Source organism: Triticum urartu, chromosome 5 (genome assembly GCF_003073215.2).
Source record: "Triticum urartu cultivar G1812 chromosome 5, Tu2.1, whole genome shotgun sequence".
NCBI classification, from domain to species: domain Eukaryota; kingdom Viridiplantae; phylum Streptophyta; class Magnoliopsida; order Poales; family Poaceae; genus Triticum; species Triticum urartu.
Genome location: NC_053026.1, coordinates 291,562,193 through 291,589,188, shown reverse-complemented (window position 1 = coordinate 291,589,188; position 26,996 = coordinate 291,562,193).

Genomic DNA, 26,996 nt, shown 5'->3' with positions numbered 1-26,996 from the left:
GCTGCTCCGGTCCCGGTAGCCTGGATCTGCACTTCCTTCTAGATCCTTGCTCATTTGGGCCTCCGGCCACCGTCGCGCCCTCACTGCTTCTCATTCCGCCCAGCCACATAGCCTTGCCCTCCTTCAAAGCTCACACGTCCGGCAACAACCGGTGCCTCCTTTGGCGTTGGGCATGGCTCCCCTTACTGCAGTCGCAGTTCCGTCCTAGGCTCGACTTCCTCTTCTCTGACTCGTTCTCCAACGGCTTGGGACTGCTCTGAATTTGGCCAGAGAAAATCCCTGCATCTTGTGCTGGCAGCGAAGACATCTGTGGGGGTCGTTCCCTTCTTGGAGGCGCTGCCATGGCTGATATCTATGCCCCTCTTTGAGCATCAGGGGAAACTTTAGGTTTGGTATTGCAGATCAGATGACGATGGCGTCTTGGTGTCGTTCTTCTTCGTGAAGGCGTTGTCTTGTATTCTCGCGACGTCCTCGGTGCTGTCTTTGGAGATATTGGTTGTCTAGTTGTTGGTTGGACTGTTTCTCTGGTCGGCGAGTTTATTGTGTTTCTATGTTTGGGTCGAGCATCTCATGTCTGCCCATTTCGTGCACCATGTTCACGTCTCTTGCGTGCGTGACATGTATTGAATCATCTACTATACTCAATCTGACTTCTTCTATCAATGAAATGAAATGATATGCAAGCTTTGCCTGCAAAAAAATAATTGCTTTAATCATATAATTTATATTCCGAAATTAATCGTGACATTGCCTAATTATTCTAGCTGCGTACTTGCGACTGTGTGCCCTGGCTTGGGTGAGCGACCGGCAGAGGAGCTAGACGAGGCGGCGGTCTGGCAGCCTCGTGTCACACCTAACCAGCTGTTAGTGTGCCTAAGAGCTGGCTGGTGGGCCCAGCCAGCTGGTCGGCCAAGTTGAGGCGTGGGTGACGATAAAGGTGGCCACCTGTGGCCGTGTGAGGCATGCGTGTGTAAATCACTTCTGTATCTAAACTTCCCTCTGCAATCCCAACCCCTTCTCCAAGCTCATCCCCTTTCCTCACCTGCTCCCTCTCACCCTCTCTGGATCGCCGATCACCTCTCGGATCAGGGGCGTTACATTGGTATTCAGAGACAGAAAATTTTCTTCCCCTCGCCGCCGCTGCACCTTCTGAAGCTTGGGAGGTGGATCGGTAACATCCACCGCGCACGGTGCGAGTCCGCTCGCCGGATCTCGCCCGAAATCCGTTGCGGGGTTCGATCCCCTTTCAGGCAGGAGCAACGGCACCCTCGAAGCCCTCCATTGCGACGCGGCAAGTCCTGGAAGCCATGGAGGAAGGAAACGCCAACATCGCTAAAATGCTCGACTCCCTCCTCACCAAGCTCGGCGAGCAGACCGCTCTCCGTGACAAGCAACTCGAGGCGCAACTCTCCTTCAACAACCAAATCTCGCTGGAGTTGCGGGGTCTCTCGCGGCAGCTCGATCTGACGTAGGCCAACATCGATGCGGCCCGCAAGACCGTCGATGGCTCGGCCTCTCCGGCAGGCTGTGTCACCACGCTGGTACCACAACCACCACCGCCGCCACCGCCGTCTCCGCGCCACCAGCCCCCCCACACGGAGCCCCATCGCCCCGCCTCTGCTCACGCTCATTTGGGGGACAACCGACCACCACTCATTCCGGTTCCCCCTCTCGGTGCGCCTCTGGCTGGGGTCACCGCGCCGCCGCCCAGCCCCAGCTACCCAGAGAGCTCCTACCACAAACCCCCAAAACACGATTTCCCCCGCTTCGACGGATCCGCACCCTACCTTTGGCTGGATTGGTGCTTGGCATACTTTGATCTTTACAAGGTGGCCAACAATTTTGGGTGCCCACCGCTGCTCTTTACATCGAGGGGCAAGCAGCACATTGGCTCCAGGCGTTTCGCCAGAGTCACCCCAACCTGTCATGGGACATGTTCTCCGCCGCCGTGCTCGAAGAGTTCGGCGCGGACGAGTTCGAGCTCACTATGCACCGTCTTCTCCAACTACGGCAGACTGGCAGCGTCGCCGATTATCGCACGATGTTTGATGAACTCATGTATCACCTCTTGGTGTTGGATCCCTTCATCAACAAGTTCTTCATCACCCAGTTCTTGTTGGGCCTGAAGGACGAGCCGCGCGCCGCGGTTCGCCTACAAGCCCCGTCGAGCATCACCCGCGCGTCCGTGCTGCCGCGCATTCAGGAGGAAGAGCTGGGCACGACACGCCCACGGGTCCGACCAGTCCCTCCAGGGCGCCCTCCTCTACTAACGAACGCGGCGAAACCGCGCCAAGCGGCAGCCCCACGCACTGCCGGTGACGAATTCGCTCGGGAGCGTCAGTTGTAGGATTACAGGCGCGCCAACAACCTCTGCTTCAAGTGCGGTGACAAATACTCACGGGAACACCGCTGCATGCAGCCGACACAATTGCTCACCATCCATGTGGGAGAGCATGGAGAGGTCCTCTCCGACGACGCGATCCATGCTCTCCAGCTCTTGGACGAGCCCGCCCCACCAGATCTGGCTGCGAAGTGTTGCGTTCTGTCAGCTCAGGCGCTGGGCGGCTCTGACTCGCCAAGTACTATTCGCCTGCGCGCGCTAGTAGGAAACCAAGTCATGCTGCTCCTCCTCGACTCGGGTAGCACCCACAGCTTCGTCAACAAGAGCTTTGTCGACCACATCGGCGCGCAAACCCAACCTCTACCGCCGGTGGAAGTACGGGTCACCAATGGTGACCGCCTTACCTGCGATCGCATCGTGCCCGACCTGAAGTGGTGGATGCAGGGGCACACCTTCTCGACACCAATGCACGAGCTCGACATCGGTGCCTACGACGGCATATTGGGCATGGACTGGCTGGCGCAGCACAGCCCCATGAATTGCTACTGGCAAGACAAGTTCGTCTCATTCCTCCACGATGGCGAACAGGTCACGCTGCGCGGCGTCAAACCGAAGGCCACCGAGACCCTGACGGTGGTGGAGCCAGCCGAACTTCACAAGTTGATCGCCGACAACGAGGTTTGGGCAATGGCCATGGTGGATGCTTGCTCGCCTGTTCAAACCAAGTGCAAGTCACCAAGCCATACCCCGCTTGCAGACCTCCTCGACGAGTGCGCCGATGTCTTTGTCGCGCCCCACGGACTGCCGCCACACCATCAGTATGACCACGCCGTCACGTTGGTGGAAGGGCGATCCCGGCCAATACTCGCCCCTACCGCTACTCTCCTCTGCAGAAAGACAAGATCAAGCGGCGGGTCCGAGAAATGCTGGACTCAGGGATAATTACACACAGCGTGAGCCCCTACATGACACCTGTGTTGTTGGTCAAGAAGAAGGACGGCACCTGGAGGTTTTGCGTCGATTACCGCCGGCTCAATGACGCGACGATCAAGAACAAGTTTCCCCTGCCGATTGTGGATGAACTGCTCGATGAACTGGCGGGTGCTACGGTCTTCTCCAAGCTTGATCTGCGGTCTGGCTATCATCTGTAGGATCGAAAGTATGTCTAGAGGGGGGTGATTAGACTACTTGACCAAATAAAAATCTAGCCTTTTCCCAATTTTAGTTCTTGGCAGATTTTAGCTATCTTAGCACAAGTCAAGCAATCTCCACACAATTCAAGCAAGCATGCAAAAGAGTATATGAGCAGCGGAAAGTAAAGCATGCAACTTGCAAGAATGTAAAGGGAAGGGTTTGGAGGATTCAAACGCAATTGGAGACACGGATGTTTTTGTCGTGGTTCCGATAGGTGGTTCTATCATACATCCACGTTGATGGAGACTTCAACCCACGGAGGGTAACGGTTGCGTGAGTCCACAGAGGGCTCCACCCACGAAGGGTCCACGAAGAAGCAACCTTGTCTATTCCATCACGGCTGTCGCCCACGAAGGACTTGCCTCACTAGCGGTAGATCTTCACGAAGTAGGCGATCTCCTTGCCCTTACAAACTCCTTGGTTCAACTCCACAATCTTGTCGGAGGCTCCCAAGTGACACCTAGCCAATCTAGGAGACACCACTCTCCAAGAAGTAACAAATGGTGTGTTGATGATGAACTCCTTGCTCTTGTGCTTCAAATGATAGTCTCCCCAACACTCAACTCTCTCTCACAGAATTTGGATTTGGTGGAAAGAAGATTTGAGTGGAAAGCAACTTGGGGAAGGCTAGAGATCAAGATTCATATGGTTGGAGTGGAATATCTTGACCTCAACACAAGTGTAGGTGGTTCTCTCTCAGAAAATGTGTATTGGAAGTGTAGGTATGTTCTGATGGCTCTCTCCACGAATGAAGAGTGGGTGGAGGGGTATATATAGCCTCCACACAAAATCTAACCTTTACACACAATTTGCCAAACTCGGTCGGACCGATCCAGCAAACCTAGTGACCGTTAGGATTTTCGGCGGGACTGAGATGCAACTCGGTAGGACCGATATGGTTAGGGTTAGGGCATAACGTAATCTCGGTGTGACCGATTGCACAAACTCGGTGGGACCGGTTTTGGTAATAAGCTAACTAGAGAGTTGGTCAGGTAAACTCGGTGGGACCGATTCGCTCATCTCGATGAGACCAAAATGTTACAAAAGGGAAATAGAGAGTTTACATTGCAATCTCGGTGGGACCGATTGCTCATCTTGGTAAGACCGAAACGTTACGAAGGGAAACAGAGAGATTACAATCCCATCTCGGTGAGACCGAGATCCCTATCGGTGAGACCGATTTGCCTAGGGTTTGTGGCAGTGGCTATGACATTTGAAACTCGATGGCGCCGGATAGAAAGAATCGGTGGGGCCGAGTCTGACATTTGGTTTAGGTCATATGTGGATGTGGGAAGGTAGTTGAGTATTTTGGAGCATATCACTAAGCATTTTGAGCAAGCAAGCCATTAAGCAACACCTCATCCCTCCTTGGTAGTATTGGCTTTTCCTATAGACTCAATGTAATCTTGGATCACTAAAATATAAAATGTAGAGTCTTGAGCTTCAAGCTTGAGCCAAACTTTTTGTCCTTATAATTTTGAGGGATCCACTTTCCTCATCCATGCCATGCCATTCATTGAGCTTTTCTCGAAATATTAATCTTGGAATAATGTTAGCTCAATGAGCTATATGTTGTTAGGAATTACCAAAACCACCCAGGGATAGTTGCACTTTCAATCTCCCCTTTTTGGTAATTGATGACAACATATAGATCAAAGCTTCGAAAAATGATAATAAGAGTGAAAGATATTGTCGCTTTGAGAGGTATGTGAAAAGCAAGAGCTCCCCCTAAATTTGTGCATATCTTAAGATTTGCTTTGGACTGCAAATGCACAATGAGTTAGGATCATGGGTTGCTCTTCCATGTCACATACATCTTGGTGGAGCGCTCAAAATGATAAGAATTAAATACATGCACTCATCACCAAGCAAAGTGAATGATCATATAACGATAAGTAAGATAATATCATCTAACAAGCATAAGTGTAGCTTATGATCAACGACATGATCATCAATGTCTCACAAATAATAGCATAGTATCTCAAGCAATCAAAAGACAGACAAAGTTCAACCACCAAAGCAAGAGAGAACAAAAGCAAACTCTCTCTCTCAAAGCTTATGATCTATACATTTTTCTCCCCCTTTGGCAACAAGTTACCAAAAAGTTCATAGAAAATGCATAGCACTAGAACGTCTCTCAGGCTTGGTCTTCAGGTGGTGGTGTCCAGAGAACGCCAAGGACGAAGGCTTTAGTTGATGTGGATGGAGCTGATGGAGTAGGTGCTGGAGCTGGTGGCACTGAAGCTGTAGCTGGTGCAGATGAAGTGGCTCTGGTGTCTGTTACAGGCACTGCAGTTGATCTCTGAGCTCGAGGCACTCTGGCAAATGCATCAGTGGTTGTTCTGCCCTTCCTCTCCTGCATGTCATCTTGTAGCTGCTCCACAACTGACTGAATGTCAATTACTTTGACATCTAAATCATAGAATTTTTGCTCCACGATTCTTTCCAAGCTCTCCTGGTTTTGAGTTAGGGTGGCCAGTCCCTTCTCAATCCTCAGAGTGGATGCAATCAGGTAGCCAAGCTGATCTTGCTTGCTTTTCAAAAAGTACTAAGATGCCTCCTCTTGAGTTGGCATCTTGGCAGCCTTCTCTTTCTTTGCTTTCTCCTTCTTCTCTTGAGCTTGTACTGATGATGGTTCATTCTCATTCATCACAACTTGATTGTCCTCAAAGTCAGGATAGATAGGCAAGTGTTCCTTATCCAACAAGTATGTGCCTGTGCCCATCTTTGAGTTTATCAACTCCTGGATCTGTGGGGCATATCCACAACTTCTTTTCTGGTCAGCTGCAGTCCTCTTGATAGTCTCAACTATAAGGCTCATGACCTTGAACTTCTGTGGCACATCAAATATATGTAGCAAGTTAATTGCATGGCCTCTAATCATTCTGTGATCACCAGACTTGGGCAAGAGAGTGTGCCTAAGGATCCAATTGATTGTAGGCAGCCCTGACAGCAAGTGTTTTATTGACCCAAACTGGTGAGTCCCAAGATCATCTTCAGGAATCTCCTTGTACATGTTTGCCATAGAGTTGTGATCCATCTTCTTGGCATAGACATCCAAGTCATCTTCTTCTTCCTTAGGAGCATTGATCAGATTTGCCCATTCCTCAATAGTTGAGTGGTACCTTGTACCTTCAGACATCCATACTATCCTGCCATCTGGATAGAAGTGTGTTGTGGAGTAGAATTGCATTATGAGCTCCTCATTCCACTTTGTGAGATTCTGCCCAACAAAGTCTGCAAGTCCACAAGCACTGAAGCTATCAAACACACCAGGATAGTGTTCCTCATTTTCCTTGATATACTTCCAGTCGACCCACCTCATTTCACACACTATAGGCTTCTTGTCCAACAACACTGTCTCATAGAAGTCCTGTTGTTCCTTTGTGTGGAACCTGTAATCAACAGCAGTCCTTCTCCTGGTAGCATATGGATCTGTCTCTCTCCATAGCCTCAACCCTGAGTCTCTCTTGATCTTCATGTTCTCAGCCACAGGATGAGCATCATTGTGGTCTGGAATCTTGGGTTTGAGCTTTCTCAGGACTTGTCCTTCATCATCTTCATCAGCAGCAACTTCAGGCACTGGGGCCTTGTTCTTCTCAGCAGCTGGTATACTCCTGGTATTCCTCTTAGGTGCACTCTTGGGCTTGGAGGCTGCTTTGGGTGCTTCTTTGGGCTTTGATGAAGCAGCCCCTGTCCTGATAGCATCACCCATAAGCTTCTGGGCCTTAGGTGCTGGTGCAGCAACCTCTTCCTCTTCCTCTTCCTCTTCAGAATCTCTCATGATTGAGGATCTCCCAAGCACTCTAGCAATTGTCTTTTTGATCCTCTCCTTCCTCTTCTTCCCTTCTGCAGCAGCCTCTTTGGGTTTAGATCCCAAAGGGACTTGAGTAGATGCTTTGGCCTTAGACATTGGAATTTTTTTTGCAGGAACCTTTTGCTTCGTGCCTGGCTTGGTGGCAGCAGCAGTGCTATATTCCTTCTTAACCACTTTCTTCTTGGAAGTGGCCTCGTCCTCAACTGCCATATAGTCTTCATCCTCAGAATCTGAAGTTTTCTTCTTCCTTGTTCTGGTGGCAGCTTTGGGCAAGTTGCTGGGAGTGCTCCTGCTACCATCATCTGAACTTCTAGAGGGACTAGTGCCCTCACTCAGGTGAACCTGCTCCTCTGACCTGTTCTGGCTGTCACTCTGATCAGACATATTGCAAACACTGACAGCAGACCCTGTGAATAGATATAGATGAGATAGAGTGGATGAGCATCACAAAATGTAGAGGTTTTTGCAAAAGAATGAGTCAAAAACTTAGTTTTAGTTTTCCACAGAAAGCATTTCGGATCAACCGATTTGTAAACTCGGTGATACCGAAGCAGCTGTTGGAACCTAAACTAGTGAACTCGGTCAGACTGAGTCACAGTTCAGTGGCACCGAGACTGCTAGGGTTTCACAAAGTCCTGAACTCGGTCACACCGATTTGCAATTCTTGGTCAGATCGAAAATTACATGTGCAATGGCCTGAGCCGAATCGGTGGTACCGAGTTCCACAACTCGGATGGTCCAAGATGGTTTCGGCGGAAACTTAACCCTAAAGTTTCAATTCAACTTTAATCTACGGAGTGTTTCGACTAGATAGAAGCGTTTCAATCCTGGTAAGAATCATAATGAACACAATGTGCTAGGAATCGGACGGGGATAGCACTGTGATCGAGTCCATACCCTAGTTCGGCGATGAACTCGCTACGGTGGCAACGGCGGGGAAGAATTCCGTTGACGGCAGCGAAGACCAGCGACAGGAGGCGGCTGGTGACGAGGAGGACGATCCGGAGACCCAGGAGGCAGAGCGAGCTATGCGTGGGCGAAGGGGTTTCGGAGAAATTTCCAAAATTTTGCCCGTGAATACATATAGCCCGACCCTGTCGGTGTGACCGAGTGGAACAACTCGGTGGCACCGAGATTCATAACTGCAAGCAGTTACTGAAACTCGATGTGACCGAAAGGTTCAAATCGGTTGCACCAAGATTGAAAACCTAGATCGACTTAGTGATCTCGGTATGACCGAAATGGAGGGATCGGTCAGACCGAAAAGCACAAAGAAGTTTTGGAAGTTTAAGTCTATGACGAATCGGGGACTCCGAGTTCTCCTCACACAGAGTGGTTCGAATCTGACTTGATCAAATTTTGTGATGTAGCATGAATAGAGTTTGAGACGAGAAAAGCATAGATAGCTAGAGAGGGTTCTTAGGCATTCTTGTCCATCCACTTGGCCAAAGAAAATAAAACCACTCAATCAAAACAACAAGTGGATGTCCTCGAATGAGTAAAATATGCAATCAACATGCTCACACAATAAAATGGCAATTGAAATATGTGGCAAAGCATGCACAACCAATTCTAGCATCTATCAAACAATTGGCGATGACTAGGTCATCTATATATGAGTATATTGACTTAGGAGTCAAATGAGAACATTTGATCATAGGTCATACTCATCGTTTAGGCACAAGTGGGGTTACCACTTTTACATAAAGCATTTGTTGTGTTCACACCATTAGAGTTGCTTTAGCTCAATTCTTAGAGTAAAGCTCCCCCTAGATGTGAGATCCCCCCTAAGAGGGATGAACTAACCTTGGGTTTTGTCGATGATGACTTCATGTAGATGTTGAAGATGTGGATGCTCAATGTTGATGTAGATCATTTGAAGCTATCCATTGGAGTGAGTTGCACTTTCAATACCTACACGGGTTAGTCCCACAAGGAACAAACAAGGATATCCATAGACATAGAGTGATGCACACACAAGATGATGTCTATGAAGACTTTTAGGTTACCTTGTCCCTTGTCTTACCAACAAGAGGGTTTGTGACTCCTTGAACTAGTGCAAGATGTGGAAGTTGATTGCACTTGTTCTTGCCAAGATGATAAGAGTGAAGTATGTTGGCGGAGTCACCCTCAAGAACTCTCTAGTTCTTCTTCGGGGTCCACACCATCTTGATGGGAATCCTCGGTGTTGTAGTTGTACTTGATGAAGTGGAACTTGAAGTAGTCTTGGGAACCCACTTGACCAAGGCCTTAGGAGCTTCTTCAAATGCATCAATTTCCTCTTGAAGCGTGTCCTTGCCTTTTTGCTTGTGGTCTTGTGGTGGAAGATCATCTTGAGCTTGTGTCCCTTTGAAAGAAGTAGGATCATAATTCTCTTGTTGAGGAACAAACTTCGTCTTGGGGTATTGATCTTCTTCCCACTCTACTCCATTGGCATTCAACTTTCGTTCAAAACCAACACCTTGATTCTTCCGGTGCCTTCCTTGCTTGCATACAATTTCCTCGAATTACTTACTTCCGGCAAGGCTCTTGTAAACACCTTTCTCTATAATTCCCTTCAATAAGCTATTTTCTTGCTCAAGTGTAACTTGGCTAAGAGAATCATTAGTGGAATCAAGAGAACTACTAGAAGCAACAATATTGGATTTAGCATGATTATTGTTACTACTAGAGGAATAATCTTTCTTGTTCTTGTTACTAGACTTGACTTGAGGCATGTAAGTGGATAAGAGTAAACGCTTGGCAATGTAAGAAGAACTTTTCTTACGAAGATCATCATTGATTGCTTTTAAGAACTCATGCTCTTGCTTAAGGTTGAGCTTTTCAAAGAGCAATTTCTCATGAGTCCTTAAAAGTTCTCGATGATCTCCTAAGATAGTTTCATGAGCTAACTTAAGAGTGTTTAGTTCTTTAGTTAGAGACTCAATCTTCTCCTTATCATTGTCATTCGTTTTATCTTGATTAGCATGATTAATTGATGTTTCATCATAGTATTCATCACTAGAGTTATCAACAAGTAAATCATCATCACCTAACAAGTCATCTTCATCACTATTGAAATCAACATACTCGGGGTGTGATACCTTTGGGCCTTTAGCCATGAAGCATGTTCCAACTCCTTCATTTGGTGAGTCAAATATGTCGTAGGAGTTGGTTGTCACAAGTGCTAGACCGGCAACACCTTCATCTTGAGTATATTAGGAGTCGGAGTGATAGCTTCTCTCGGAGTGGTTGTCGGAGTCGGAGCAGGATACCCATTCACCAACATGAGCTTGATATCTTCGTTTTGTGTAGCTCCTTGATGACTTGTACTTTCTTTCCGAATCCTTGCTTCTCTGTGAGGGTCTTCATTCATAACGATCATCTCTACTCCTTCTTTCTCTAGATGGTGATTCTTCTCTTCTACTTCTTCTCTTGGGAGAATCTTCTCTTCTCTTGTAGGGGGCCGTACACTCATTGGAATAGTGTCCAGGCCTTCCACAATTGTAGCAATTTCGCTCTCAACTAGAAGATCTTTTGTCATTGTAGGACCTTGACTTGGAGCTTCTCTCTTTGCTTCTACTCTTGTAGAACTTGTTGAAGTTCTTAACCATTAAGCTCAATTCTTCATTGAAGGTTTGTTTCTCACTCGATGATGTGGGGGCTTCACATGAGGCTTTGTAAGCACCACTTGATTTGTTGTGAAGTTCCTCTTTATCCTTGAGTGACATCTCATGAGCAACAATTATTCCGATGACTTCCGTTGGCTTGAGATCTTTGTAATTTGGCATCATTTGGATCAATGTGCACACAGTATCATATTTTCCATCCAAGGCTCTTAGGATCTTCTTGATGATGAATCTACCAGTCATCTCTTCACTCCCTAAGCCGGCAATCTCATTTGTGATAAGAGCAAGCCTAGAGTACATTTCAGCAACACCTTCACCATGCTTCATTTTGAACTTGTCAAGTTGACTTTGAAGCACATCCAATTTGGATTCCTTGACGGAGTCGGTGCCTTCGTGCATATCAATCAAAGTATCCTGTCACGACCGGTTTTTCAATAAAAATGTTTATTGAGAAACAAATCTTTTGAGTCCAGTATGAGAAAAATCCTCCTTACTGGTAGACAAATTCTTGATACAATAATCCAGTAGCACAAAATATATTACAGGGTCGAGCTACGGTTGCTCAACCAAATTATTACAAGCACGCCAATAATTATACATAATGGCGGATATGACATAGTGGTGTGGAGGCATACTACTGACTCGAGGATAGGGTGGTGGTGGAAAATCACAGCGGGGAGTGAGATACATGACTCTAAAACTGGCATCTCATCGAGCGTCGAGGTGAGGCTCGATGATTTTATTTGGTAGCGGAAGCGGATATAATACAGTGACCAAATCCAGGGTCGCACGAGACTGACTGGGATTCCTCTAGGCGTCGGACTCGCTATCGAATTCTTCATCCATTAGATCGCCTTCGTCAGCATCTGGCCAAATCAACAAGCCAGGTGAGTACTTTGAAAGTACTCGCAAGACAGTTCGGACGTAAGATATAACAAATGCATGCATGGATGCGTCATGATTAATTTACCAATGCACATTCAAAATTTAGCAAGCAAGGTAAGTAAAAAGGGAATCGGCGGTAGTCCGCCTGAAAACCCAACAAAAAGAAATAATAGGAAACCGATCGGGTGTCTGAAGCGACGCCTCGAAGGGTGAACAAATAAATAAAGATCATGCCGTAGTCGGGCGTCTAAGTGACACCACGTAAAGGGCTTAAACTGAAAATAAAAGACATGCGTGCCATAGTCAGACGTCGGGGCGACATCACAGAAAGGGCTTATATTGGAGGTAAATAACAGTACTGCCGCAGTCGGACATCTGAGCGACATCGCAGAAAGGGCTTTTATTGAAAGTAAATCATAACAATGCCACAGTCGACGTCTAAGCGACATCGCAGAAAGGGCTTTTATTGAAAGTAAATAATAACAATGCCACAGTCGGACGTCTGAGCGACATCGCAGAAAGGGCTTTTATTCACAAGTAAATAATACTCATAATAAATATTCAATTCATGATAATAAACGGGTTAGTCCATCCAAAGGAATAAACATTTAACCGGACTTAGCACTCATGTGATTCACCGGAGTCTCTGTCATCAAAACTGACATTTGTCAGGATAAGATAATACCAAACTTGGACATGGAATAGATGATTCAAAGGAATATATGACTCTGTAGAGTTTGTACGAAATTTTTTCCCACAGCCAATGGATTTCCGTAGTCACGAAGGACTAGTTCCGTTTACGGTATTTCGGAAGAAAACACAGCTAGCCAGTACACACCCATCCTACCTCTCGATGCCAGGAATCACCCTAGACATCGTCCAAGAAAAACTTTTGAGACGGGGAGATCACAATCTCGAATAGCATGGGATCAAATTTATATACGCGTGCTCTAAGGGGTGCCCCCCTCTCGGTCCCAACCGGAAACACCCATGCCCCCTGACCGGATGACTGGCTTTAATCCAGGGCCATGGAACCATCATCACGGCCTCTCCTTTTGGTGTGTACCAAGAAAGCGGTTTGCAACTTACTAAGCCATATTCCTTGCGGAAAACATGTGGTAGTACAGGGAAGGAAAAATGGAAGGAACTGGACCGATACGGGTTGACACTGAAGTCATATAGTCTGGCATAAGACTGGCATGCTACAACACTGCCATCTTACCCATCCTCATGCCAACACATGGCCATGCATACTCACATCCATCCACTTATGGATTTTCGAAACTCACTTGCCTCATCGTTGCATGTAACATGACATTCGTCGGTATGCTCATCAACATGCCATGAAACTACTTAATGCAAACATGCCAAAACAATCATCATATCAAAAGTTCAAACATGCTTGCCTGGTTCAGAGTAGTCGGAGCCTAGCTCGGTGAAGTCCGCGGTTCCGTCACCTCCTTCGGTATCTACGGTATAAAGAAAACACAAGCGCTAACGTAAATACCGAGAGGTGCACAAAAATTATTCCAAATATTTTTCAAATAAATCTGATAAAAAACTAGACAAAATTCTAAAGAGGACAGAAAAAGAATCAATCAAAAATACATTTTTGTTTAAAAGTTATAAAGGTTTTTGTCCAGGGACTCATCTGTAATGAAACAGAAAGTTTCCAGGGTTTAACTTATAAAAACAGAAAACGCTTCGATAAAGAATACGCCGGCCCAGAGGGAAAACGCATTTGGCAGAAGACGCTTTCAGAAAACGGTTCGTTTAGAAAGGACAGAGAGGCTGACAGGCGGGTCCCGCCTGTCGTGGTTCCGACTCTGACAGTGATGTAGGGGGGTGAGTATGGAGAGGCTAGATCCTAGCTATTGGGAAGTTGTTACACGCGAGGTTTACGAGTTCAGGCCCTTCTCGGAGGAAGTAATAGCCCTACGTCTCGGAGCCCGGAGGTGGTCGACTGGATTATGCGTGTATGGATTACAGGGGTGCGAACCCTTCATACTGAGGAGGGGGGGTGGCTTATATAGAGTTCGCCGGCCCCCTCCTGCCCTCAGTAATGCAGGGTTTAAGGTACATTTAAGATTGGGCGTTACTCGTAACGCCTCTAATAAAGTGCTATAATGACCATGAAGACTACTTAACAGCTGACCGTTTTCCTACGGAGTGACTGTAGGTCTCCTGGCAGTCGAGTGATTAGCTTCATGGTCGAGTGGTAGTTTCTTGGTCGAGTGTCTTGAACCTGTCGAGTGGGGTACCTTCAAGTCGATTGATAGGTGATTTCTTCTAGGGATGTCCTTGGGTAGGGCTCTTTGGACGGGTCCGTGCCCCTACCCTAGGTACATAGCTTCATCATTAGCCCCCGAATGGATCGAGGTTAGAGTGGGGAAAGAGTTGGGGATCCTTTCCGACTGGTTCTTTGGGGCTGTATGAGTGCCTCGTTTAGGGTCAGTTGTCACGGATGACGTCATCAACCTCTTTCAGTCGCCTTGATCCATTCCAGGCCCTTCGTCGAGTGAATATCTTTGCTTGCGACATGCCGAGTGTTGGTGCGAGCGGGATACTCTGTTTTTGGCAAGTGGTTCTGCGGCCCGCGGATCTCACGGGATTCGGATTTTGGGAAGCGCGCGGGACGGGAGCAGCCGCAGTAATCGGAAGTGATAAAGCGGAAACTCCTCGATCCTCGCGTCACCTTTTTCGCCATGTACTGCGCGCGCGTCTGCTGCGGGATTTGACTGGACTGCCTGGGCCTACCAGTCAGCCACTCGGGAGCGGCCCCTTATAAGTTGCCGGCTCGGGGTTTCCAAGCCGTGCGCTTCTCTTCTTCTTCTTCCTTCTTCCTCTCTCCCTTCGCCAGCCCTCCCGTGACCTTCGGCCGTACCCTAGCGCCGTTAGCCCGTGTGAGGCCTCGCCAGCGACGATGGTGAAGGGCAAGACCACTGCTTTGGAGCGCGCGAAGAAGGTGGCGGCGGCGGGGAAAGGAAAGAGGTCTGCACGAGGCGGATCTTCCTCCCGGACCGCCCTGCCCAAGGGTTGGATTCAGGGCGACTGGATGCCATCGGTGCTCCGGCAGGAGGATCTCGACGACATGATCGAGGGAGGAGCCATTCCCCACGAGGCTGCGCGTCTCCCGGGGAGGGAGATCGAACCTCAACCCCGCGACGGTGAGTGCGTGCTCCTCACCACCCACATCGACCGAGGGTTTTCTCTGCCTCCCCATCCATTCTTCCGGAGCTTCTTGAATTTCTTCGGAGCGCAGCTCCATCACTTTACCCCCAACTCCATAGTCTATCTTGCCGCGTTCATTTCCATGTGCGAGGCCTTCCTGGGTTGCCGTCCGCATTGGGGGCTTTTCAAGCATATTTTTACTTGCCGCTCTCAGTCGGTTAAAAAGGCCAAGTCGAGTGATGAGAAGACGCAAGTGATCCAGCTGTGTGGGGGCCTGGCGATCCATACGAGGGGGAAGAGCTGTTTCCCCTCTATCACCTTCCCGGAGTCGGTCCGCGGCTGGCAGTCGACCTGGTTCTACTGCCAGGACCAGGCGACCCCCGGACAGTCGACTGGTCTTCCTCCTTTTTCACTCGACCGAGCCGAGAAGCCTATCTCTCTGAAGGTCACGCCGGAGGAAAGTGCCCAAGTCAAGGTATTGGCGGGTCGAGTGGTTGAACTTGTCCGTGAGGGGGTGACTGGGATGGACCTGTTAGAGGTCTTTCTCCAGAGGCGCATCCAACCGCTCCAGGCGCGAGACCACCGATGTGGCTGTATTCTGGCCTTGACGACACCACTCGGATCCACCCGGAGGAGGTCACCGACGAGATGCTGGAGGGGTGGCTGTCAAGCATCACGGGGAACAAAGACAACCCCCGAGGAGCCAGAAGGGTAATTCCACTCGACAACTCATATGAAGTGGATCAGGTATGTCTTTGTGTCGGATATCTGGCCTTCTGTATTGGTCTTCTTTGGGTAAGTCGATTGACTTTCGTCCTGTCTGTTGTCTTCCAGGCGACCACTGAGATGTACTCGACGCCCAACGGGGCACAAGGGTCGACTGAGGAAGGTGAGGGGAGCGGAGGCGAGAGCGGGGACGACCAGCGAGTGGGAGTCCGACGGTGAGGGAGAGGAAGGCGACGACATCTTCTCCAGCGAAGAGGAGGGGGAGGCTGAACCCTCCCGCCCGGAGGGGCGATCCAAGCTCACCCACGATCCAGCGTAGGAACGTGGCAAGGCGACTGCTCCTGTTGGGCAGTCGTCAAAACGCCCTCGGACTTCTTCTCCTCCGCCGACCGGGAAGGCTCCCAAGCACCCACGAGCGACGCCATCCAAGCCGCCCAAGGCCTTGCCCAAAATGAAGATAGCTGTTCCCACCATTTCCGGGTAACAATAACACTTGCTTTCCTTTGTCGACTGTGGACGGATCCTTGGTCGATTCACTGGGCCAACTGACTAACTTTCGAGATTTGCAGTGGTGCAACTTCTGAGGTCTCCGCCAGGAACAACGATCAAGAGATGGAGGACGCTATCACCTCCAACCCTGGTACGATCACTGACGTCCTGCTTTCGAGTCGACTGAAACTTTATTGCGACTCTGGTCGATTGACTGTTTTCCTTGCAGCTCCTCCTCATGTTATTGACCTCCCGGACGACGACGACAACGAACCACTGAGGGTGAAGAGGAAGAAGAAGGCGTTGGCTGGCAAGACTCCGCAATCCACTCCGGCGCCTGAGGCCGTAGTTCGGGACGATGGCGAACCCACTCGGGCTTCCGTGACTTTCGCTGTTCCTCTGACGAGTGTGCGGCCTTCAGCGTCGACTGCGGATCCGTCTTCGCTTTTTGCTGCGTACCCCGTCCCTGAGGACCAAGCGGCTGCTGCGAAGGAGGCTGTACGCCAGGCTGGAATCATGATGGAACAGGTGAAAGTGGCTCGGGAGGCTTGCCAGGCGGCTTATGACGCAAGCTCGGCTCTTCAGAGCAATGTCCAGGTCAGTCGACTTCAACACTTGGTCTGTTTCGATATGTCCTTTGAAGAATCTCTTTTCCGAAGATCTTTAAGTTTGTACACCCAGTGGGTGTGTTTGCCAATTCTTGGACGAGTGGGGGCACGCTAAGTGCACCCACTGGGTGTAGTCCCCGAGACTACGGTGGACTGCTGGCAGTCGACTGTAGTCTTTAAATTGAGTCGTTGTAGTTGAGTTTCTTCACTCTGTCTGATCGGGTCATGTCGAATGGAACGGTATCCTGTCGACTGCGGGCAGTCGACGTCTTTCTCTTTTTTTTTATTGTGGGGGCACGCTGAGTGCACCCACTGGGTGTAGTCCCCGAGGCTACTGTCGAATGTTTCGCTTCGGCTGTAGTCTTAGAAACTCCATTATTGTCTCTTAGCTGCTCGGAAGCAACTTGTCTTGGACTCGACTTCAGGGGTCGGTCGGGTGGGATAGGAACCGGTGGGGGCACGCTAAGTGCACCCACTGGGTGTAGTCCCCGAGACTATGGTGGACTACTGGCAGTCGACCGTAGTCTTAGTATTTATTGCCTTTGTTGCTTTTTTTACTGAAATTGTAACTCCTCCCCTTTGACTTCAGAGATCTTGTGATCTTGGAACCCGCTTGGCTGACTTGGAGAAGCAGCAAATTCAAATGAACCTTGATCTGGAGCTGGCCAGGACAGAGCTGCAGAAGGTCAGAGACGGCGCCGCAGGTAAGACGCCTTTGTCGACTGGTTAGTTTTTAGGCTTGAGTATCTTTTCGCTTTCTCCGACTCACTCATCATTTTTTTGCAGAAAAACTGAAAGAAGTTCTGGCGAAGAAGGATCAGGACTTGGCTGCTGCCCGTGAGGCTGATGACAAGACCGCTCTGGCCGCACAGAAGCTGGCTTCGGTCGACCAATTAGAAGGAGAGAATACCAAGTTGAAGACCGCTCTGAATGAAGCCAACAGGGAGTGTTCGCGTTGGAAGAAGGAGAACCTCACCCTGAACGAGAAGATGGAAGGCATCGCTCGCAGGAGGGACGACCTAGAGAGCTACTTGAGGAGCCTTGCCAAGAAGTTGTACATCAAGCTCGAAGGTGCACACTCAGTTCCGACTGGGTTTTTTTTGTGTCGACTCGGTTTTACGAAATTTGACTTATCCTTGGGTCGTGTATGCAGAACTTTGCCAGAACTTTGAAGAGGAGACTGGGCAGATCGAAACAGGTTTGGATCCAATCAACTCTCCGGTGAAAGATGAAGCTGCCATGAACCTGCTCTGACTGGAATCTCGTGTTGACGGCGTCGTGGATTACTTGGCTCGACTGAAGGTTGCCATGACGCGGATCGACCCGACGCTTTGGCCAGAGTCTACGCTCCAGAATGATCTCGAGTCTCTGATGACTCAACTCAACGGAATCCCTGACCGAGTGCAGGAGTGGAAGAAGTCTTCAGCTCGGTGTGGCGCTGACGTGGCTCTGTCTCTGGTCCGCGTCCATTGCAAGGAGGTGCGGGAGGAGAAGCTGGCCGCCATCCAAGTTGCCAACACGAGGAAGCACAACTTCCAGGACTTCATGGAGACATTTATTGCTGCTACTACCCGTATCGCAGACGGGGTCGACTTGGATGAGTTTGTCGCCCCTGCCAGTCCTCCTCCTCCTGAGGAATGAAAAAAACTTGCCTCGGAATGCCGAGTGTATTTTGTAATCCGTTAAACTCTGCCTTAAATTTGCCTCGGAATGCCGAGTGGAAGTGTAATAGCTAAACTCTGCCGAGCCGGGGGCTCGAGTACTTTGATCTGAGGTCTCTGGGACCTTTTAGGCTTTATTTGAACTTGATTTGTCGTTGAATCTCTTTGTGGATGACCCGTCGAGTGGAATTTGATCTTCACTCGAAATAACTTTTGTGTCTGTGGTGCAGCTCCGAAGGAGAAGGTAGTAGTCGATCTACACCCTGTTACTGCAGAGTGGGACGGAGCGCACATTGTATTTGTGGCGAAGCTCTCCAGGAGAAGGTGGCAGTCGACCTGCCCCTCGTCGTCCTTGGGAAATGAGATGTGTTTCATACTTAGGCGAGCGCTGGGCTGCAGCTAAGCCTCCGAGCGGGAGGTTTGCTCTCGCTCGGTAGGATTTCAAACTTAGGCGAGTGCTGACTGCAGCTAAGTCTCTTCGTAGGAGAACTTAGGCGAGTGCTGGACTGCAGCTAAGCCCCCGAGTGGGAGGGATTGCTCTCCACTCGGTAGGATTTTTCAAACTTAGGCGAGTGCTGACTGCAGCTAAGTCTCTTCGTAGAGAACTTAGGCGAGCTGGACTGCAGCTAAGCCCCCGAGTGGGAGGATTGCTCTCCACTCGGTAGGATTTTTTCAAACTTAGGCGAGTGCTACTGCAGCTAAGTCTCTTCGTAGAGAACTTAGGCGAGTGCTGGACTGCAGCTAAGCCCCCGAGTGGGAGGTTTGCTCTCCACTCGGTAGGATTTTTCAAACTTAGGCGAGTGCTGACTGCAGCTAAGTCTCTTCTTAGGAGAACTTAGGCGAGTGCTGGACTGCAGCTAAGCCCCCGAGTGGGAGGTTTGCTCTCCACTCGGTAGGATTTTTCAAACTTAGGCGAGTGCTGACTGCAGCTAAGTCTCTTCGCAGGAGAACTTAGGCGAGTGCTGGACTGCAGCTAAGCCCCCGAGTGGGAGGATTTGCTCTCCACTCGGTAGGATTTTTCAAACTTATGCGAGTGCTGGACTGCAGCTAAGTCTCTCGTAGAGAGAACTTAGGCGAGTGCTGGACTGCAGCTAAGCCCCCCGAGTGGGAGGTTTGATCTCCGCTCGGTAGGATTTTTCAAACTTAGGCGAGTGCTGACTGCAGCTAAGTCTCTTCATAGGAGAACTTAGGCGAGTGCTGGACTGCAGCTAAGCCCCCGAGTGGGAGGTTTGCTCTCCACTCGGTAGGATTTTTCAAACTTAGGCGAGTGGTGACTGCAGCTAAGTCTCTTCGTAGGAGAACTTAGGCGAGTGCTGGACTGCAGCTAAGCTCCCGAGTGGGAGGTTTGCTCTCCACTCGGTAGGATTTTTTTTTGAACTTAGGCGAAACGGATTCGCGGCTAAGTCACCCACTGGGGGTTTTCGTATGTAAACAAAAGTGACAGCAATCATTGGAACACTCTTGACTTTGATAAAAATGAACTGCGGAAGTTTCTCTTATTACATCTTTATAGGAAGGAACTTAAGTGTAAAAGTGGCGGAGCAGCTCCGCGTTCCAAGCTCGCGGCTCGTCGATCTGGCGATCAACATTGTAGAGGTGATACGCTCCGTTGTGGAGGACTCTGGTGATGATGAAGGGGCCTTCCCAAGTAGGAGCAAGCTTGTGTGGTTTCTGTTGATCCACTCGGAGGACCAAATCTCCTTCTTGGAAGGCTCGACTCTTCACATGCCGGGCATGGAATCGACGCAAGTCTTGCTGATAAATGGTCGATCTGATCATTGCCATCTCTCTTTCTTCTTCCAGGAGGTCTACTGCATCTTGCCGAGCCTGTTCTGCTTCATCTTCGGTGTAAAGCTTGACTCGGGGAGCGTTGTGAAGGAGATCACTTGGCAGAACGGCTTCGGCTCCATAAACAAGAAAGAATGGGGTTCTTCCAGTCGACCGGTTAGGGGTGGTCCTTAATCCCCATAGAACTGACGGAAGCTCGTCGACCCAGGCACCTGCCGCATGCTTGAGATCACGCATTAGTCGAGGTTTTAGTCCTTTGAGGATCAGACCATTTGCTCTTTCAGCTTGTCCATTCGACTGGGGATGGGCGACTGATGCATAGTCGACTCGAGTGCCTTGAGAGGCGCAAAAGGCTCTGAACTGGTCTGAATCGAAGTTTGACCCATTGTCAGTGATGATGCTGTGAGGGACTCCATATCTGAATGTTAGTCCTCTGACGAAACTAATAGCAGTGCAAGCATCGAGGTTCTTGATGGGTTTAGCTTCAATCCATTTGGTAAACTTGTCGACTGCCACAAGCGCATGGGTGAAACCGCTCCTGCCTGTTCTCAGAGGACCGACCATGTCCAGTCCCCAAACAGCGAAGGGCCAGACGAGTGGAATGGTCTTCAGGGCTGATGCGGGCTTGCGTGACATGTTGGAGTAGAACTGACACCCTTCACACTTGTCGACTATCTCCTTTGCCATCTCATTTGCTCTTGGCCAGAAAAATCCCGCTCGGTATGCTTTGGCCACAATAGTCCGAGAGGACGCATGGTGACCACAGGTCCCCGAGTGGATCTCATCAAGGATCATCTGACCTTCTTCCGGTGTTATGCACTTCTGACCGATTCCAGTCACGCTTTCTCTGTACAACTGTCCTTTTATGACTGTGAAGGCCTTGGATCGACGGACGATCTGTCGAGCCTCTTCTTCGTCCTCCGGGAGTTCTTTTCTTAGGATATACGCGATGTACAGTACCGTCCAGTAGGGAGTGATCGCCAAGACTTCCATGATTAGGTCGACCACGGCAGGAACTTCGACTTCAGTCGGATCTGTGGCACTTTTCGGCTGCGGGGTCTCTTCTGTGAAGGGATCTTCTTGGACTGACGGCGAGTGGATGTGTTCCAGGAACACGTTGCTGGGAATGGCTTCCCTCTTGGAGCCTATCTTTGCCAGATCATCAGCTGCCTGATTTTTCAGTCGGGGAATGTGATGAAGCTCCAACCCCTCAAATTTCTTTTCTAGCTTTCTTACTGCGTTGCAGTAACCGGTCATAGCCGGACTTCTGACGTCCCACTCCTTCATCACTTGATTAACCACTAAATCCGAATCGCCATAGACCATGAGGCGACGGACGCCGAGTGAAATGGCCATGCGCAACCCATACAAAAGTGCTTCATACTCTGCTTCATTATTGGAGGAATCAAAGTGAATCTGGAGAACATATCTGAGCTTATCTCCTCGGGGGGAGACTAAGACTACTCCCGCGCCGGAACCATTAAGCATCTTAGATCCATCGAAGAACATGGTCCAGTGCTCCGAGTGAACTTGAGTCGGAAGTTGCTGTTCAATCCACTCGGCGATGAAATCTGCGATTGCTTGGGACTTGATAGCCTTCTTTGCCTCGAACTTGATATCTAAGGGAAGGAGTTCAATCGCCCACTTGGCCACTCGACCAGTTGCATCTCTGTTGTGCAGAATCTCTAACAGTGGGGCGTCGCTGACGACTGTAATGGAGTGGTCAGAGAAGTAATGTGCAACCTTCTTTGTGGTCATGTAAATCCCATATACAAGCTTCTGGTAATGGGGGTATCTTTGTTTTGAAGGGGTCAAAACTTCAGACACGTAATAGACTGGGCGCTGAACTCTGAAGGCCTTTCCTTCCTCTTCCCGCTCGACCGTAAGTACTGTGCTGACAACTTGTCCTGTGGCTGCAATGTAAAGCAGCAAAGGTTCTTTGCTGATTGGGGCAGCAAGCACCGGCTGGGTGGAGAGCAGAGCTTTGAGATCTGCAAACGCTGCATCAGCTTCTAGATTCCACTCGAATTTGTCAGACTTCTTCATCAGTTGGTAAAGAGGCAACGCCTTTTCACCGAGACGAGAAATGAGCGCCATAAAGCGGCCAAGCAGCCTGTAAGCTTTTGTACATCGTGCACGCGTACTGGACGCTTCATCCGGAGTATGGTGCCAATTTTCTCAGGATTGGCGTCGATCCCTCGTTCGGAAACGAGAAAACCGAGTAACTTTCCACCTGGAACTCCAAATGTGCACTTTGATGGATTGAGCTTGATATCATACCTCCTGAGATTGGCAAAGGTTTCAGCAAGGTCAGCCCGCAGGTCGGAACCTTTTCGGGACTTGACCACGATATCGTCCATGTATGCCTCCACATTCCGACTGATTTGAGTGAGTAAACACTTCTGAATCATTCTCATGAACGTGGCTCCGGCGTTCTTGAGGCCGAACGGCATGGTGACATAACAGAAGCACCCGAATGGAGTGATGAAAGCTGTTTTGATCTCGTCAGGCCCATACAGACGGATCTGATGGTATCCGGAATAGGCGTCTAGGAAAGACAGTCTCTCGCACCCCGCAGTCGAGTCGACTATTTGGTCGATGCAAGGGAGGGGAAAATGATCTTTCGGGCAGGCCCGATTGATATGCTTGAAGTCAATGCACATGCGGAGCGACTTGTCCTTTTTGGGGACCATGACGACATTGGCGAGCCACTCAGAGTGGTAAATCTCTCGGATGAACTCTGCTGCTAAGAGCCGAGCCACTTCCTCGCCAATGGCTTGCTTCTTCTAGACGGCGGACCGTCGAAGATGTTCCTTCACAGGCTTGAATTTTGGGTCGACTCGTAGACGGTGCTCAGCCAGCCCTCTGGGAACTCCAGGCATGTCAGAGGGTTTCCATGCGAAGATATCCCAGTTCTCACGGAGGAGCTGGATGAGCGCTTCTTCCTATTTGGAGTCGAGCGTCGTCGAGATGTGAGTCGGAGCAGCGTCGGGGTCGGTCGGGTGAATGTGGACTGTCTTTGTTTCGCCAGCCGACTGAAAACCTGATTCTGAGGCGGGCTTCTTGGTTCGCAGCAATTCACTCGGATCAGCAGTCTTTTGGTACTCTTTCAGCTCGACTACTGCCATCTGAGCGTCAGCGATCTTTGGGCCTTTCTGAAAGCATTCTTCTGCTTTCTTTCGGCTGCCAGTAACAGTGATCACACCTTTGGGGCCAGGCATCTTCAGTTTGAGATACACGTAACATGGTCGAGCCATGAAGCGTGCGTAAGCTGGCCTACCCAAAATGGCATGATAGGCACTCTGGAAGTCCACAACTTCGAATGTCAACCTTTCCTTGCGGTAATTCTTTGAATCACCGAAAACTACATCAAGAGTAATCTGGCCGAGCGACTCGGCTTTCTTCCCAGGAATGACTCCATGGAAGCTCATGTTGCTGGTACTAAGTCTGGACATCGGAATGCCCATCCCTTTCAAAGTCTCAGAGTACAGTATGTTTAGGCCACTGCCGCCGTCCATCAATACTTTGGTCAGTCGAGTGCCTTCGACAACTGGGTCGACCACCAAAGCTTGCCTCCCAGGGGTGGCAATGTGTGTCGGGTGATCCGACTGGTCGAATGTGATGGCAGTCTGCGACCACTTCAGGTAATTGGGTGTTGCCGGGGCAACCATGTTCACCTCACGGTTAATGACTTTCAGTCGACTCTTGCTCTCAACATCAGCAAAAATCATCAGGGTGGAATTGATCTGAGGGTATCCATCGTCACTGTCTTCTTTGTCTTCAGTCCTGTCTGGCTCTTTTTCCTTATCTTTGGGCTGCTTGCCCTGGAACTACTGGATCAGGAGCCGGCACTGTCGAGTGGTATGCTTTGGGTAAATAAAATTACCCTCTTCGTCTTTCTTGGTGTGGATGTGACACGGTAAGTCCAAAACATCATTCCCGTCTTGATCTTTGACCTTCTTGGGCTTCCAGGTGCCCTTGGGTTTCCCCTTGAAGTTTCCCTGGGCAACGGCCAGGGCCTCCCTGGGAGCAGCTGGCTCGGCCTTCCGCTTCTGTTTCCGAGTGGAGTTTCCTCCAGTTTCTTGGGCGACTGCTTTGAGCTTGCCGCTTCGGAGTCGGTTTTCGTCTTCACCGTTAGCGTACTTGGTGGCGATCTCCATCATCCGATTCAGAGACATCTCTCCAGTTCGACCGAACTTCAGATTCAACTCTCTGTATTTAACGCCCTCTTTGAAAGCGCAAACTGCTTGATGGTCTGGCACGTTCTCAACTGTGTGGTGCAGCGTGATCCACCTCTGGATGTAATCCCTCAGTGTTTCATTCGGCTTCTGCACGCAAGACCGTAACTCTGTGAGGCCTGCAGGTCGTTTGCATGTTCCTTCAAAGGTCGTGACAAACACTCGGGAGAGGTCCTCCCAGGTGTAAATGCTGCTAGGTGCCAGCTGATTCAACCACGCTCTGGCTGAGCCCTCCAACATAAGAGGCAAATGCTTCATGGCCACTTCATCATTGCCACCGCCAATCTGTACAGCCACTCGGTAATCTTCGAGCCAAGTGTCAGGCTTGGACTCGCCGGTGAACTTGCTGACTCCAGTTGCCAGCCTAAAATTGGGAGGAATCACTGCGGCCCTGATGGCTCGACTAAAGCACTCTGGCCCTGAAACACGTACTCTACTGCTGCTGGCAGGCGCATCTCTGTTGTGGCCCTCTCGATGAGCCCTGTTCCTGTCGACCAAACCTTGAACAAGGATAGACCTCGCATCAAAGCCTGGGTCTCTGGGGTCGACTGGAATCCTCTGCCCAACACTGTGAGGGCGTCTGTCATCTTGCCGTCGAGGCGCATATGACCCGCTCCTCGGGGCAGGGGTTGGCACTCGACGTCGATCATCTCGACCGAATCGATGATCATACTGCTCATTCCTCCTGTACTGATCATGCCGGTCATCGCGTCCCTCACGCCTCAGGGGCGATCTCGGGCTGTGGGCCGACTGGACTGTGTCTGCTGCAACGGATCGACTGTGGATCCTATCCTACGACTGAGAAACGGCGGAATTCTGGTTTCCTGCCGCCCGGAGCAATGCTCTGATCTGCAACAAGCCCCTGCCTACCTCTGACTGGGATGGCTAAATTGATTTTGCTATACGGGCTGCAGCTGCGAAATTCTGAACTGGGGTTCGATATACCTGAGGCGGTGAGAAGAGCCGGCGCCGACTGGACTCGGGAGCTAGTGGACGTCGACTGGACTTGGAAGCCCGCTGATGCGCTTGCTCGTCGAGTATTCGCTGGAGATTCTCCAGTCGAGTGCGCTCGGCCAGGTTAGCAAGGTGCACGTCCTCCAAGGCCCGGGCCTCGGGGGTTTCTCCGACAATAGGAGTGTGGAGTGCGTCCATGTTCCGGCGGCGAAGCTCCTCTCGCTGTAACGACGTGAGAGGTTCGGGCAGATACTCATCGTGGGGACGCGACGGGTCGCCTCCGCCCGTAGCTCCGTCAGCGCGAGGGAAACCGGGGGGACTGTGTGTCCCATCGACCGCCAGAACCTCAGCCGCTGGGTCGCTGCTGTCGCACTCGGATGCGGTCCCCACGGAGCCAGTCGACAGGTCGAACAGGCCATAGAGGGACTCGACGGGCTCGATTGCCGCAACTTGTGGGGCTGCCGACTGGCGGGCCACGGCATGCCTCACCCACCGCTGAAGTCTCGACCGACCGGAGCGCTTGCGCTGGTGGGAGACAGGGCGGGGAGACGACGCAGGGGTCGACCGATACTGGGTCGACGGCTGCCGCAGGAGGACGCCACGAATGCATGCGCGGAAGTGCGTCGCGCCGCGGACGGGGAGCGCGTCGATGTCGAGTGGTGCCTCCTGAAGCCAGGCGGAGTCATCGGCGATGAAGGTGAGCGCGCCGAGACGGATCTCGCGGCCCTCCACCAAAACTCCGCAAGAAACCATGATCAAAGGGATCGGAAAAGATCGCAACTTCTCCAACTAAGTGCTAAGATTCCTGCCCCACGGTGGGCGCCAACTGTCGTGGTTCCGACTCTGACAGTGATGTAGGGGGTGAGTATGGAGAGGCTAGATCCTAGCTATTGGGAAGTTGTTACACGCGAGGTTTACGAGTTCAGGCCCTTCTCGGAGGAAGTAATAGCCCTACGTCTCGGAGCCCAGAGGCGGTCGACTGGATTATGCGTGTATGGATTACAGGGGTGCGAACCCTTCATACTGAGGAGGGGGTGGCTTATATAGAGTTCGTCGGCCCCCTCCTGCCCTCAGTAATGCAGGGTTTAAGGTACATTTAAGATTGGGCGTTACTGGTAACGCCTCTAATAAAGTGCTATAATGACCATGAAGACTACTTAACAGCTGACCGTTTGCCTACGGAGTGACTGTAGGTCTCCTGGCAGTCGAGTGATTAGCTTCATGGTCGAGTGGTAGTTTCTTGGTCGAGTGTCTTGAACCTGTCGAGTGGGGTACCTTCAAGTCGATTGATAGGTGATTTCTTCTAGGGATGTCCTTGGGTAGGGCTCTTTGGATGGGTCCGTGCCCCTACCCTAGGTACATAGCTTCATCACCGCCCGTCAGGTTTAAATTTTCAAAAGAGGCGGCAGAGCTCGACGGTGCCCGAGAGCCGCGGTGGTCGCCGGCGGCGATCCACGGCGAGGCAGGGGGGTCGGGTGGTACCTCTGTGTTCAGTGCGTCCTTCCGCGTCGGTGGG